The sequence below is a fragment of the Corvus hawaiiensis genome, chromosome 17, assembly GCF_020740725.1.
Source record: "Corvus hawaiiensis isolate bCorHaw1 chromosome 17, bCorHaw1.pri.cur, whole genome shotgun sequence".
Classification (NCBI taxonomy): Eukaryota; Metazoa; Chordata; class Aves; order Passeriformes; family Corvidae; genus Corvus; species Corvus hawaiiensis.
The window spans coordinates 10,767,531-10,784,640 of NC_063229.1; the positions used below are offsets into that span (position 1 = coordinate 10,767,531).

Sequence of the window (17,110 nt, forward strand, 5' to 3'; positions counted from 1 at the left end):
CAGGATTTTTATCTAAAAGCACCTCTCCTAAGCTCTAGATGCTTGCTAACCCTGCCCGGCAGTCTGCCAGTTCCAACCAGCCAAAAATATATCACCTTCCTTGGCTTGTGGGCATTTTTGTATCTTTAAAAGTTAATCCAGCTCTAAGCTGGATTAATAATGGAACATCCCTTTAACTAAGGGCACATAAGGTCAAGGCAGAGCTGTGTGGATATTCCAGGCTGCTAACCACAGAAGTAATTTTTTTTTGCCCTATATAGGACCCAGAATGATTTATTTCAGCAGTATTTTTGCTGCTGGACTGAAAGAGGAGCAGAGGAGTGGGAACAGGGTGAGACTGAGGGAAGAACAGGCAGCCTGAGAGGTCAGTGGTGGTGTGGGGTGTTGGACGGGCAGGTTCCTAAAGGCGAGAAGACAGGCCAGAAAAGCATCAGCGTTCGGTGGGGGGGATTCTGAGGGCGAGATGAGCTCGTTGCATAGATTAAAGCAAGGCAGGCTGCCACGAGGATGCTTTTTGGAGCGACAGCGAGCACACTCAAGCTGTGCTCGCGTGGTTCATGTCGTCACCGGGGCACTTTGATGTGCTTGGCTCGCCCTGCGAACCCCGGCTGTCTGTCATCCCCTCGGCAGAGTTACATAACGCGCTGCTCAGATCACTGACTGGGCACCCTCCGAGCAGCAAAATGCTTCTCCTTGTTACCCCCTGAATAAAGAAGATACGCAGAGACCTCCAGATACTCCCCTCCTCCTGTTTTCAGTTCAGAGCCTTTAAAAATAAAGCAGAAAGGAAATGGAGGGCCTGGTTTTTTTGCTTCCACGCGGAGCTGTTTCTGTCAGTGGGTGCTTGTTTGGAGTCAGATTTGCCCCAGGGTTGGAAGTGATGTGAGAGCAGCCAAAAATGTGGTGGCAGCTTTGGCTGGTTTTGCGTTGGGGCAGTGTCCCCGTGAAGCACATGCTGGGGTCCAACCCAGCAGCACAGGCACTAAACCCCAGTGAACCTCGGCTGCTGCTCCTGAAGGCAATAGGAAATTTAGGCAGCTAGAAGTCTGTTCTGAGGGCTTTTTTTCCCCCTTGAATTATTTTTCTCTTTCTTTTCCTCTCTTGAAGCCCAGAAATCAATGCCTTTCAAAGATCCCCATTGGATAGGTTTCTGAAGTGTTCTCTTTATCGTCTATTTTAGTGCTTTCTCTCCCCATTTCTCCCGCTCTCTGACAAGGGTTGCTGGGGTGACTGGAGCAGGGAGGATACACTGCATCTCATCAGCGAGGGACACGGGGCAAACCTGTCCCTGTATGCTCATTGGGTGGGCTGTGTGCAGCTCCTGGGGTTATGGGATGTATCTAAGCCTTAGATTGTGCATGCTTTAGGGATCTGGATGGAGGGAGGGCTTCAACTCTGTGGGCAGATGTAAAGAACTCTGTCAGCCCTAGTCTTTGGAGTAAAAGACTCATTTAGTCCTGCTTTCTCCACCCTAAAACATTTTGCTCATTCTCTCTGGGTCTGCCTGGCAGAGCCTTCAGCCGTTGGATGCTTTAACAAGGCTGTAAAGAACAAATAATGTAATGGAAACTTCTTAGATTGAGGGACTTGACCTTTTCTTCTCAATGCTTCCAGGAGCCCTGACAGCAGCAGCTGTCTGAGGGGTCCTGCTGGGCACTCCAATTCCACCAGCCCTCGGACCCTGCACTTTAATGGATCTCATGGTTTAAACTGTCAGGGTACAAACCCTGGATTTGGGCATAAAGTACCTTAAAGCTTGGACTGCTCTGAGGGAATCGTGCTTGAAACACACGTTGGAGACGTATTTGTCTATCTATATTTACATATATAAAGATACTGCTGCTAAAGCAGGCTTATTGAAGATCCCGTCGTGTTTATCAATGATGGATGAATCATTGATATTTTTGATACCAATTCCCCAAAATACTAAAGCCAGCATGTTAGGCAGCGAAATCACGAACAGAGGCACGCAGAGATCTCCTAAGCAGGCCAAATGCTTCTCTCTTACCTATAAAAACCCGTGCTGTAAGATACATTAGCTGTGAATTCCTAACAGATGGGGCTGTAACAAGCTGTTACAGAGCATCTCCTCTGCGGTGAGGTTGCACTGCTGAAATGATGCCACGTGGCTGTCTGAGCCCTCACGCAACTGAGACGAGCTGGAGGAGGAGGCTGTCATCTGTCTAGGTGTTGATGTCCTGCTCGTCACCCGGAGATCCAGCCAAGCAGTTGACCCCCTGTTAAACTCACTCGGCTCCTCTGCATATTTACACCATGAGGAGAGTTTCCTCTTGTTAGACATGTGCCTTTGCTGTCCCGAACATTTCACAGGTGATTTGGAGATGGTTTAGAGAGCAGGAGAGGTTTTGGGGCAGGCCACATGCATCTGTGGCACATTAAAGAGTCGGTTCTGTGGAGGGGTTTTCCCTCTCTCAACTTTTCAGGTGATGGGGTCCTGTGGGGAGTCAATGAGACTTTATATGGGCAGTGACTGAGTTGTGTTTGGCACGTGTAGACCTCTGGTGCGGTGTGTGCACAGTTATGGAGGTGTGTACATAAATACATATACATATGAGCAGCAAAACGTGCACATGGGTGTATTACAGTTGCATTTGTATATTTGAATAATGAGCAGCCCTAATTAAATATAAGAAAGGAACCCTTCAGAAAAAGAAGTCGATCTGCAACGTGGCAAAATAATTGAAATAGCGAACATTAGAACTGGTTTTATACAGAGGTGACATATTTTACTAACCCTGCATAACACCTTGAAACTATTCCCCTACTCTGTATGACCTAGGATTGCACTCCTACCTGGAGTTTGTGTACACAATGTTTGAGAAGACAATAAATGGTTTTCCCTGTTTTTTTACTACGTGCTAGCCTTAATCTTGGGTCATCCCTCCCATGCCAAACAAACTGGAGTTCTTCTGAAGTCTTGAAAATCATTACTCCATAATCCCATAATGAAAAGCAGGATTAGCTCCAGTGTAACACGTGCAGGACTCATCTTTGCATGATGATGGTGTTGGGCTGCTTACCTGGATAGAGGTTTCAGCTGCCCTGAACAGGAGGGGCACAGAGGCTTTCCCAGGTCTCTACAGCACCTTCACCTCACATGAGCTTCCCTGGCTTGAAGCATTTCAGTTTATCATTTTATCAGGCTGTTTGCTCTCAAACTGAATAAGGACCAGGAGAAATTAAAATACTCTCTAATAGCAGTTAAAAAAATATTTATTTTCAACAAATCCATCCACAAGTCATCTGGGCTTTATTTAAAGGTGAGGACTTAATATTTAAAACTCAGCCCCGACTGCTGGGCTTGGCCTCTCTTGTAAGAGTGGATTGAACTCGCTCTTTGCTGCATTCAGCTGGTGCAGAAGCATCAGGCCCAGGAAATAAATGGGCCCCCTGTGCAACTTGTGAATAATTCAGGTGCCTCAAAATCACACAAGGGAATTTTTTTTTTTTGAATAACGCCTAATCAGCCCTTGGCACACAATGCCACGAGAGTTTAATGAGATTCCAAAAAGAGCCATCTCCAAACAGCTGCAGATTGAGCTTGTGTGTGTAAAATACATAATTTTGTGCTTGGGTGTGTTTATGTGTATATATAAACACAAGAATGCAATAAAATAGTTGGAAAAAGTATTCTTATGAATGCTCTAAGAAAAAGGGGATTCAAATGAATTTGGTACAACCCAGCTGATATGCTTTTTTTAAAGTGATCTTCTGAATCTTCAAAATGTCCTTGTTTATTTTCTTTGATTGTGCTTTGATTTAAAATTCTAGACTTATTAAATGCCATAAAAAGAAACATTTACATAATTTACAAGCTCTTTATATGAACATTTTAATAAAAGAACACACCTTTAAATCAAATCACAAAGGCATATGACATCTTTGAAGGAGAAACTTATATTCCCAAACACAATAAACATTCTTCTATTACTATGTTAATTTGGAAAACAGGTCATGGGAAATTAAATTGCTTAAAATAGGTCACCAATTATAACTCTGCATTCTATTAAAGCAAATGCATCTCTGAAATCTTTATTAGTTTATTTTAATTAAAGGCAGAAAAATATTCAGCGTTAAATTATTGCCATTTGTATGTTTTACATTGATACGGACACACATTTATTATGCAGTGTAAAATGCTGCACATCTTTTTCATTATGATGCTTGCATTGTTCTTAGTTACTCTACCCATAAAGTAAGTCTATAATAATGTTGTGTTTTAAACATAAAAGGAGGGGAGCCCAAATGGAGTAGCGGTGCAAATTTAATTTGATCATTTATAAAAGGAAATGCAAAAGCAAATGCTGTCTGTGTGTGAAAATAGTCATTGACCTCCTCAAAATTGTTACAGTGTTGGAAAGGCCTGACTTCCATTTGTGTTCCACGTTTGTAGCAGCGTTGCTGTTCATATTATGATTCTAAATTAAGTACTTTGGGGTACATTCCCCTTTGATGTTCTCTGATAAATTCATTAATACCTGTAGTAATTATTGCACAAGCCCCTGGTGAGAGCTGGAATCTGCCCTGCACACCTGTGTTTGCAAGCACCATTCCCAAGTCATGGTGCAGCCTTCAACAGAGATTGAAATGATTTGGAGTTGTGTGCCTGGATCTCCTGAGCCATGATGGAAGCCCACGGTTGGTGTGGTGCACACACACTTGTCCCTGCACAGCTCTGGTTAAGGCAGGCTGAGAAATAATCTATTCCTTTATGCTGGAAGAGGGATCTAAAGTGGCTTTAGCATCACTAAGCCCTTAAAGGAGAAGCTCACCAGCAGTGAGTGAAGTGTGAACGGGCACAGCCATGGTGGGATGTTGCCTCTGCTCTGGACAGGCTCTGTTCCACATCAGAAATAAGGGATGTTAACTTTTTATGCACATAAGAAATGAAAATGTTGAACATGTGCAAACTGATAGGATGGCACTAGTGGTTTTTATGGAATACCACGATCACCTGTGTGGAGTTTTTAGGATTGTGTTCAGGAGCCACTCCTGAGCATACCACAGCATTGCTTGGATTCACCTCATGTTCTCCTGGTGAATGTGGCTGCCCAGCCCAGCTGGACCAGGTCACCATGGCTTCACAGAGCTGTGTAGAAATGGTTTGCCTGGGTGCCACAGAGGAATTTCATGTTGTAACCTCTCCAAATCAGGGTCATGAGGGTCTTGAATGCTCCTAATAATTGACAAGCAAATAGGACTGCCCTTCTACCTGTAAGCTGTTGGTTCAAATTCAGCCTCCTCTCATGCTGGTCTCTGAGGTCTTTCCCTGTTTTGTGGGGATGTTTGTGAGCCCTTCTGCAAACTCCAGCCAGTTCATGGGAGGGCAGCAGCTGGACAAGGCCCTCTTTAAGGTAAGACCAGACCTGAACCTTCATCCTTCACTCAAATCCTTGTCTTCTGCAAGAGGTTTGTTCAGTCTGTCTTGCTGACACTTTTGTTGTTCAATCTTCTATGGAGACCTGCCGGGGCAAAGCAGAACAGAATAGTTTTGGCTCCTTGCTAATGGACTTACCTATAGATTTCTTGTGCAGAATTCTTTTTTTTTCCTTCCCTCAGCTGCTCAAAGCACGTCCTTAAAAGAGGCTCAAGAGATCTTTAAGTCTAAACAATAAAAGACCTATTACTTACCTCAGAGACCAACAACAGCTCTCAAGGGTAAACCCGCATTAATTATGTATTTGAGCAATTGTATGTTATGCATTTAGACAGAATACGTATTATTTACTGAAGAGCTGGTAATGGCTGTGAAGCAGTTGTGATGATCCAGGGTAAATAGGAACGTCTGAGGATTTCAGGACAGAGAAAATGGGGATGGAACACCAGGAATCTCACCTCCCTCACCTGGCTGATTTGTGGCTGCTGCTGCTCTTTGCCAGCCTTGGAATGATGTAAACATGAATGGTGGTAATGGAAAACCACAGACTATTGCTGTTAAAGTCCTCAGGTTGTTTTGTAGCCAGAATCTCCCCTTTCAAACACAATTATCTGTATTTAGTTGGGTGGTTGCAAAAGAAAGGAATGTTTGTGTGTGTGTGTGAGTCCCTGGAAGATGGGAGCTCTTAAAAATTCAATTTATTTACCCTGTAACCATGAACATAAATGAACGTAAAGCCACCCAAAACTTATATAGTGCTCCCATCTGAACACAGTGCTTCCCCTTTGTAGGAAGATCAGGATTTCACAGAGGAATATTATCAAATATTGCTGTCTTCTTCAACAGAGGAAGGAAAAGCAACCAGTGTTGAGAGTACCAGAAACTGAACATAAACACCACTCTGGTGCCACCAGCTGTGTTGCTGCTGTCACAAATCTGGATTCAGAGACTCTTGCAGAGAAACCACCCCTCTGCAAATCCAGGGGATCAACTGCTGGGAATCACAGAGCTGGGTTGGAAGGGACCTGTAAGAAAGGTGTCTTTTGGCCAGACTTTTCTCCCTTTGTTTTGCACTAAATGGTGTTTCGAGAACAACTGCTTGCTTCCTGAATGACTCTGATTTTCATTTTCCTAATTTTTTTTAAATGTAATGTTGTAAATATGGACCAGATGGGCTTTATGAGGATAACTTTTACTAATGACTGTGTGGCTAAGGCACATAACACATTATCACTTCTCTGAAATAGTGTATATATATTTCTTCCCCACCTTTCTTACTGGAAAGAAGTTGGAAGTGGTTCCTTGTTTTCAACAGAGATAAAGCTTAAGTTACAGTCATTATTGATCATGTTTATCAACACTGTTTTTCTCTCTGGACCTCATACTCTTCCTAAAGGATCTAGTGAGCATTTATAGCTCTCTTTGAAGTTTTGACTTTGAAGAATTTGCCCAGAAATAAGGGTTCTCATTTCACAGGGGTTGCTTCTATGAGTTAAGGTTGCATGATTGGGTCCAGAGCTGGGATGTGTTTTTTCAAGCCCTGAATCAAGGAAACATTTCCTTCTGGGATGCACTGAAACATATATTGAAATATCTCTGCAATTAGTGGGATTTAAATGTGCTTGAAATTAAGAGCCATCTCAAATATGGATGGATTTCAATCTGTTCTTCAATGCTTTCTTGATCTGCAGCTTGGATCTGCTAAGTTTTATGACAAACTATGAAAAATTAGTTTTGAACTATTTAACACAAAATGCAGTCAGATGAACATGTTCACCAACTCTGCAGCTTCAATTTTCAATTTCTGCAGGAGTTCTATTTGGGTTTTTGATTGCTTTAACTTGCAGGGTATGGAGTTTGGGTTTGTTTTTAAATCTTAGTCTAGGTGCTTCCAAATGAAAAAGTTGAAATGCTGCAACTGTGCAAACAGCATTACTTTAATCTGCATAAAGATGGGTGCAGAAGAGCTGGGTATTAGCAATTCATTAATATGCAGTGAAAAGCTTATTTGCACTTTGTCTAAAAGTAACAGTAACTTCAGATTTTCTCTCATTTGCATAAGTGATACAGCACAAGACTAAACCACTCCAATAATAGTCCTTAATAGGATAATCATGTACAGACTTTATGTATAGGCTCCTTAACTGTCCATTTAGGCACATTTAAGTTAACACACAATACACAATGAGGAGGATCATGTTAAGGAATGTGCTAATTTGCTGAATCCAGTTTCCCAGGCAGCTTTTACAGGGGTCATTTTTCATGAACTACTCTAGCCACTTAAATCATAATATTTCATAATAAACATCACAGCCTACTGTACAGTGGGGATCATAAAAAGGCAACACAGCTGCCCCGTGCTCATATTCACCTTCAGCTTGGACCAGTGCCTGGCTGGGGGAGCCTTGTTCCATGTTTTCAATCATGGGAATTTTAAACATATTTACAACTTCTTACCAGCAAAGCTCGATACATACTGGTGCCTGCTAAACCTGCATTAATGACTAAAATAGTCGTCCCTAGAGTTGCACCTGCCCTCTAGAAAATAAATCCTCACCTCCAGTAGATAAACAGCTCTATCTTTGCTCACAACAGTCCTGCTGCTGAGAGTTCTGGCGTGGCTCTGGGAAAAGCAGCCTCTGAAAGCTGCTCCCCTGTGCTTCTCCAAAGAGTATTCTGTGGGTTTTTAACTGGTCCTCATAATCCTTCTGTGTGTTTTGGGATTGAACCCTCTGGGCTGCCAGAACTGATCCCCTTCACCAAAACATTCAAACATTAGGGATTTAAGCAAAACATGTTTCATTTTAATTTTAAACCTGTGTTTACTGAAGGCAGCTGGCTTCACTTGGGGTTGCTCCTTTGCTGAAAGCAGAGCCCACCCTGCCCAGTGCTGGTGGGGAAAAAATGATCAGGGTTGGAGACACCTTTTTTCTTTTCTTTTTTAGCAGAAATAACATCATTTTCCAAGCGAAGCACCAACCTCTCCCTGATGGAGTTGGGCAGCTTAACCTGTGATTTGCCTGCTGGTAGGATCCTTGCCTCTTCCTCTGGTCCTGGTCCCTGCTGTGGGATCACAGCCCTTCTGTGCTTGCTATGGTAGTGTGAAAACAAAGATCCTTTTAAATGAGACATTGGAAACAAAAGGGATCACAGAGATCTTTCCCAGTACCATTTCCTTGTGCATTTAAATGGTGACACTGGAAGGAGCCAAAGTGAAGGTGTTGCCTGTTGCAGATGCAAAGACTGATGTAAAAACCCCCTTTCAAAAATATGGCAGCTCCATTGTCCCTCCTTTCCTTCCCTTCCTTTGTCCAGCAATATTTCAGCTTCAGAGCTTGACCCTGAGCTGTGCTGGACAGCCAGTGATATCAGAGGCTTTGGGGCTGATGATGGGCACAGTTACATCCTTCTACATCAGGTTTTTCTGTCACAGAGGATTTTTATGGATACAAATCCATTGATTTCTGTGTTTGGCTGCTGAGTTTCATGTGAGAACCTAATCAAGCCTGAATGTCTCCAACTTTTCTAATCCAGGCAACCTCTCCGCAGATGAACTCTGCTCTGAAATATTCATTTTGGTGGCATATCTTAATTGCATTGCAATTATTTCTGAAGTTACTGTGAGTGCTTTGCCTTTACAGCCTCTACATTTTCCATAGGCTCTTAGAGCATTCTTTAAATCAAATGGTTCTCAGATACCATGGTGATGGTTGACATTATTATGGGTGACCTCTTTCTTTTGGCCTCGGACAGCAATGGCTGACAATAGAGAAGTGCATTGGCTGTTTCTGTGTCAGGGTACGTGGGTGTTTTAAAGTCCTCATGTGGGATGGTGGGTACAGGTTAAACTGTGGAGTTTAAATCATAAAGAAGGAAGAATTCTAAAAGGTCATATGTGAAAATGCCATTAAGAGAGGTTCAGCTGATTTCATGACACTGCCATCAACATCCCTAACATCATGAATTCCAGTTACAGGGAAAATAGATTACACTATTTTTGCAGGGGTGGAATATGGATCTGCTGAGGAAGCAATGTGATTTTCTGCCTTGGCTTTGTGTGTGGGCAAGCATGAATGGGTGGGGAAGGGTTAGATATTCAAATCTTTTCCTCTGTAGCATAAACCTCTTGATTTAGTCTTGTAGGCAAAAAATAGGGTCAGAAATTCAGCCTGCAAACATGATCTCATAGGGGTGTCTGTCAATTCACTTTTCAAAATAATATGTGTATGTGTACACACACATGCAAATACAGAGAGGTGTTTCTCTTTGGACCCAAAGATTTTCATTACAACAACCCTGGTGAAGCCCAGGAGAAAAAAGTTGTCAAATGCTGCAGTGTGGATGGATCTATAAACTGAAAACCCTTTATTGAAAACAGAGAAAAAAAAAATCTGAGTCAAATTTTTGATGATTTCACTTGACCACGGATGAGAGCTGGAATTTTCAGCCTGAACCTTAGAGACTCGGAGCTGCAGAGCCACTGCTAAGCTGGCTGCCCAGCAGCCAGTGACACTCCTGCACTGAATGTTTAAACACCCTCAAAAGCAGAATGAATTTTTCATCTATCACTTCGGCAAACAATCTGGCTGCTGTGTGCTGAGGGGATGAATAGCCACGCGTGTGGGATCTTAATGGGAAAAGACAAGGGAGCATGAAGCGATGCTTTCCAGAGCGCGTGCGAAGAGCCCACCTCGCTCGCCTTTCAGGAGTTAGATGTCAAGAACTGTGTTTTGCAACAGCATGACTTAATAAATTTTCCCTTTGCTGCCTCCTCTGATGATGTCTCCTGAGCCAGCAAAGGGCATTTTCTCAGCGTGGTTTTTGGCTGTGGGATTTTGCGGGGCTTTGGAAGCTCACGCCTGGTTCAGAGGCCGTGAAGGTGCCTGCGGAGCAACAGCTCCCCTGGTTCGCCTTTCATGGGGTGCTGGAGGCTTTGATAGAACCCATCATCACACACCTTCCTGTCTGCAGGGCTGTGATGAAGGTGTCCAAAAGATGGACCATCTCCAAACTCCCTTCTGTTGCAGAAACACAGGCAAGAGAAAATATTTATAGACAGGGAAGCAGCTCTTTACAGTCCCCACCCCATTTCTCGCTTCCTTCTAATCTTTATTCTCCATATTGGTGACTAAGTATCAGCTTGACTTGCTATTTGTAGCACTCCAATTGCTTGTAAAAATAGCAGATTTCTTATTTCTTATTTTATTTTTTCCATTTCCGTTTTATTTTTATGCTCTCATGGTTTTTTAATTTGTTTCCCCTTCCTAGCACACCAAGTATTTAAAGAAAAACTGCTAGACCAGTGTGACTCTTCCAATGTGATCTGCTTGCTGCTCTGACACGAAAATCCTACAACCACACACTGTTCCTTATTGCAGGAGAATTCTTATGAGATCAGTTATAGAAACTAAAATGCAATAAAGGTTCTGATTGCTGATATCACATTAACAGGTAGGACAAATATATGATGATGGTGATAATAATAAAAAGAAGAAGAAGATACAGCTATTCAGGGGGGAAAGGGTGGACTAGGATTAATAGAAAATGAGTTATTTGTGCATAAAATTTTGGTGGAAAGAAACTTAAAACATTTATGCAAAAATATTTCAGCTTTGCTTCCCCCCACCTTTGCACCTCAGGGGTTCAGAGAAAAATGAGACTTCGGCATAAAAAATTTAGAAACTGATGTATTGTGAACATTTCTCATTCAAAATTGACTTTTGGAAAAGACAATTTCCTTTAGAAAAGACCGTACAGGAGAGGTTTTAACCACTTTAATTTACATGCCGTCTCACATGGAGGCTGATGTGGGGCTGATCCAGCCCTGGGCAGCAGTGCCAGAGGTGGCCGTGCTGAAATGCTGATTCTTCAACTGAAGTGGTCAAGTTTTCAGCGGTTTATTCTGTAAAAATGTTCAAATACATGACTTTTTAATATTTTAATACTTTTTAATTGTGTACAAGGATGAGGAAGCACAGACAGAAACTTGTGGGTGAAACGGCAACTCATGAGCCTGTCTCCAAAAGCAGTCTTATGACTCCAACTGAAAAATTCCAGATGTTTTGAGTTTCTTTTCTTTGCTTCCAGCCAGTTTGCTTTGGGGCAGTTTCTGGAATAGCTTGTAAGGTCTAGGGAGCAACTTACCCTTTTCTAATAAAGCTGGAAAGCTGAGAGTCTCCCCCAGCACCTTTCCAGGAGCTGAAGTCTGGAGAGTATTGTGAGGTGATATTCTGCAAGAACATCTTGATCATGCCCAGAATGCTTTGGCCTTAACTGTACTTTTAGTCACATATACACAGGTGCAGGAGGTAATATTACAGCTGAGTGAAAAATTGACCACGGAGGAGGCAAATAAAAGTGGAGTTGACACTGGCTCTGCTCTTCTCCCTGTAGGAAGTGTAGGTCCACTCAGAGGAGACACCTTGTGCTGGAGTCTCCTCTGTGGAGGAGCGTAGGGGCAGGTTTCCCTCACTAGCAAGACTGGACTTTCTGGCAGAAAAAGGCAAGAGGAAACAGCAAGGCTTCAGCTCTACCTGTGTCCCCAGAGCCCCCTAAGCATTTAACAATATCTCAGTTGCTGGGATAACCTCAAACAACCGTGAAGCTTCCAATGATAACAACACAAGGACAGCACAGAAACAACTTCTGTGTTTGCTGCCAATTCCCTGAGAGTTTTGCTTTGGCAAGGACAGCACAACTCCTCTAGCTGAAGGTGATGGAGATGTAGTCTCTGGAGAAGTGCTTGGATGCAGGGGGTTCAACCCCAAATGATGTAGGCAAGAGCTTGGTGCAGTGAGGTCTGACAAAGCCCCATGAAGAAATTGCCCATCACAAAAATACTGCAGGACTGGAGTTTCAGGCCAATATCCAGGGTAAAAATCAAGTGAGAGAGGTGCAGCTGGAAGAAATAAGCTGGTAAAGAGGAGAGGTGAGCCTCAGAGAATGGTGGGCTGGAGTGCTGGTGGACACCAGAGCAGCGGCAGTGATTCATTTATCACCAGCAGCCTCTCTGGCCACTCTAGCTTATGCCAGGGGCTGCAAAGAGTTCCTTGGGGCAGTAAAAGTGAAATGGTACATTAACCATGCAGGATGGGGCTGCTGAAGCAGCTTTTCTTGGGAAAGCTCACTTTGATGCATATGTTTCTGCCCTCACCATTTTAGTCTCAAAGCTTGGGAAACGATTAGTGTATTAAAAGCACATGCTGTAAAAATACACCCAAAAAACCCCAAGCGTGAGGCATAAGTATCCCCATGTAATTTCATTTTTATGGTTTCACAAATACAGGCTGTGAGTCTTTGATTGCAGACAAGGCACTGCAAAGCAAGGAGGGATATCCTTGGAATGTAATAGCTGGCCAGAATTAGGCAACAGCTCTGCCCCACCCGCAGCACCCTCGGTGATTTCCTACAGTACTCAGTACAGTCGTTGGTATGTGTGGTGCATTAGTTAAGTTAATTACAACAGCACAGAGATTCATTGCAAATTGTTCCTAGTTAAAACTGAAAATTCACTGGAACAAGGAGTGCTAATTATATTCCACTTGTTACTGCTGTGTCTAGTTAATATTCCAACAGCTGCTTTGGCAAGATAATGATGGCTCCAGCAGAAATTACTGAACAAATAGATTTTTAAATCAGTAACAACATATTTACCAGCGGATTTTTTTCCCTCTTCATACACAAAGTTAAGCCCTGCCAGAGTTGGGCATTCATATTCACTGAAAAGTAGAGATAAAAAAAATCAACATTGCCGTTATTGTGTTAATTTGGCACAATTTAAAAAAAAAAAAAAAAAGCTAAGCAAGAGAATATTATTGATAAATAAATGTTTCTATTTTCTTACAGGGATTCAGTGCTTTTCTCAGGGTCACAAAACCCAGTGTAGCTTTTTGGTTGGCCATACTCAGTCAATTGTCCAGCATTGCAAAGGACAGGATCGGGACTGGATCTTGCTCTTCCTCACAGTCTGACTAATGAAGTTAAATGCTTGTGAGATCTTGTGAGGCAGAGAAGCCCTTCCATTAAAGCCAAAGATCCATGCTGTGCTGAAGGCAGGGGCAGCCCAGGTTCCTTGGGCTTGGCTTTGTGGACAAACCTCTTAACCCACGTCCCACACGGCACTGGAAGCCTCTCTTAGCCGAAAGTTCCATCCTTCATCCAGCACAGCAGCACTTGTGACCTGAAACCAGACATTTCTCCGTCTGACACAGCAGAAAGGGTGTCAGAACTGTTGAGTGTTGCCTGCACTGGAGCTCTGGGCCTGTCCCTGTGCTGCAGGACTGGCACTGCATCCACACCGTGATGCACAGCTGCCTTCAGCAGGACATGAGCACACCACCAGCCAGTTTCTGTGCCTGCTTGTCCCCAACCCAGTTCCTCTCTAAACTTTTTACATGATTTATCAGCAGGAAAACATCTGCTGTGTAAGGCAGTCCCGCCTCCATCCTGTCCTCTGAGCACCTGAGACCCAGCAAGGTGGAGAGAGCCATCTAACCTCACCCTGAGATGTCACCTCACCCAGGGGAGAGCTCGGGGTTTGTCCCTCCTCCCACCCTGTGCACTTCTCTCTGGGCAGAGCCAGTAGCCTGTGTGTTTGAAAAGATGCAGGACGTTTTTAATGAGTCGTGAACAAGAAGTTCAGCTGGTGCTGAATGTTTAAAATCAGAGGCAAAACAAACATGCTCGAGTGTCTGGGGCTCTTTTTAATGGATAGCACAGCTTCTGGTTTATTATTACTGCTATTATAGTTTGCAGCTGCAAAATGATCTGAAATTTCAATAGCAGCATGCTCTTCATGCTGCTACAAGAATGTATATGCTCCGTTGTATAAATCGACATGCACCTCTCATCCAACCAGGCTGGAGCTCTGGATCACACCATTTTATCATTCATCTCCCAAAAAGGGGATTTAACACCTCAGCTGACAAGGGGGAATGTGTAGCAGTGCTACCACTGGGAGAGCCGCTCCTTTTTGAGGGAGAGTGTGCAGCAGGGCTCTCTTACTGGAATTACTTCCATTTTCAATTAGTTTTCTTTGGAGAGAGGGTTTTCTTCCCACTTAGTCATAACACTAGGATGTGTTAAATAAATTCACTCTGGGTTGTTCCTTGTCTGGCAATATAATTTGTGAATCAAGGTGGGGGAAGAAAAATCTAGTTAGCAGCAATTGAACATACAAAGTGGGGTGACCAGTAACTCTCTGCTGCTGAGCCAACATTGATATATGTCCTATGGTGTCTTAGGGGAGGTTTCTAATTGCAATATGAGTTTTGCATGGTAACCTACAGGGAGAAGGGGAGATGCAATTGCTTATCAGTTTATCATTACAACCTTTTATTAAGGTTGTTTTTAATTAAAATGGAGCAACAAATGTACACTCTTATCCCTATAAGCAATCTTATCTAGTGTGACTGCTGCTATATTAGTGAACTAAATCCTCTTGATTACATTGGATGTGATCTTATGAAGTATGACAGCTTTACATATTAATAATAGGAACTGTCTGAATAGGCTGTCGCATGACCCTCTTCTCTGTGGCTCTCCACCAGCGCAGTTTTAATCTATTTATCTCAGTCCTTTTCCAAGATAAGCTGTCATATTCTCATGAAAGTGCAGTTGTCCCTGTGTGATGTGGAATGGAAGCAGAGCCCCAGGAAAGACCCAGGACCAAATCCCCAACTCCAGCACTTTGCCCCTTGGTCCCAGGACCTTCAGCTCAATCGTTCTTTTAGAGGTGGGGAGCAGGAGGGACCCATTTTATTCTCCTCATGTCAAACAATCTCCTGGCATTCCTGCCATCAAATTTCTACTTGCATGAGATGAACAACTGCTTTAGTTTAGTCCCTTCTGGAGCACCAGGAGGGAGGGAGGTGTTCTGGGTGATTTAACTGTGCAAAGGGGCAGCTAAAATGGGTGTGCGGGTGGCTTTGTGTGCCCAGGTAGCTGCATGCACACAACTGGGAGGACAAAATGGGAAAGGGGGCTTAAAGGAATAGGACTGAAGGGGTATCCTATATATCCAAAATTACCATCACTAACATGGGGTTTATTCTACATAGCTGCAGTTCCTCACTCAACTTTTACATAGGCAGATAATGATAGGACAAGTGGGAATGGTTTTAAACTAAAAGAGGAGGGATTTGGATTAGAAGTTAAGAACAAATTCTTCCCTGTGAGAATAGTGAGTCACTAGCACATATAGCTCAGGGAAGTTGCGGGTGCCCCTGGAAGTGTTCAAGGTCAGGTTGGAGCAACCTGGTCTAGTGGAAGGTGACCCCGCCCACGGCAAGGAATTGGAACAAAATGATCTTTAGTGTCCCTTCCAGACCAAACCATTCATAGAAATAGATTTTATGAACTATTTTTGAGTAGCACTACTCTCACTGAGAAGAAAACAAAGCTCTGTGGTGTGATGGGACTGATGAAAGATGGAGAGGGCTTTGTTTGCTGCCTTGTTTGCTTGCCTGCCTTCCCTCATTCTGAATTAGGATCCCCTTTAGGCCAAGGGACACCAGAGGTTCTCTGTGGCTATAAATCCATGCAACTCCACGGAGGTGTGGAGCTGTAAGAGCCATTTGCTTCCACCTTAGCTTTACAACAAAAAAACCACATGCTGTCCTACTCTTTCCAGACAGTGGCCCAGATTCTGCTCCCTGCAGCACCAGTGCAACCTCCTGGAATCTGTGGAGTTGTTCCAGGCCTGCAGCAGCACAGGACAGGGCTGGGAGCTCCTGCAGGGCCGGCTCTGCTGCTCGCGGGAAGCTCCTCACATCTGCGCCTTTTATGACGAGCCAGCAGAATCCCTCCAGAGCCGCTGGGTTTTTATGGCAGGCAGAAAAATCAAAGCACTCTCAGTGGGTTAAAATTTAGAAAATCTGGAGGTACAAATGAATGAAAAGGAGGCGTGGGATGTGTGATGCAGTTTAACTGTTGTAGTGCCCTCAAATAATAAATGCTGCTGGAAGTGATCTCTGGAATCCTGGAGACGAGCATCAAGCCAAAGAGAGCCCAAAGAGGGCTCTTACGGCTTCTGTGGCTGTGTCTAAATTGGAGTCTGAATGTCTCTTCCCACTCACAACTCCACGTTATTGTATTGCATTGCAGTATTGTTCCATTAATGCTCCATTTCTGTTTCATAGAAAGTTTGGGGGAGGTTGTGCTTTTTTAACCCTTTCAGGTAGTGGTACCTGGCTTTATAATGTCCATTCATTTCTCTTCATTGCTTTTCAGAAGGACAGTTCATTACTATTTCTACATTAATTCCATTTTGTAATTTCAAACTTCACCTCCTTAACAGGAGTGACCTGCTTTAATGATATTTCATTAGCTACAAGCAACTAAAAGAAATAGCCTTATTTCCTTAGCAATTCCCTGGCCATTGCAATGGTACTTCACATATATTTCTAGGGCTTTTATGGTTCCTTCCTACGGAGCTAGTTCAGGGGGCCTGTGAAGCACCTGGAGGATCAGCATTGGTCTTTGTAGGCTAAAGTAGCTAAGCAGTGAGGTTTGCTTTCCGTGCAAGGCAAAAGGATGCATGAGGAAATGTGCCAGACAGTCCAGAGCCAAAAAAATAAATTCATTCCCCAGGGAAGCTGGAAACATTAATGCCCAGTGGCCCATCCAGGGCTTGCTGGAGGGGTTCAGATGGTGCAGCTTCGACACAGTATTTGTAACCTGCTCACACCAGTGATGCATTTTACAAGTTCCTGA

General features: G+C 43.5%; 1 long non-coding RNA gene across 2 annotated transcripts in view; it reads left to right on the forward strand.

Annotated features, from left to right (window-relative positions):
- Positions 1-17,110, forward strand: part of LOC125334847 — a 140,977-nt gene that overhangs the window by 63,178 nt on the left and 60,689 nt on the right. The window lies entirely within an intron of this gene.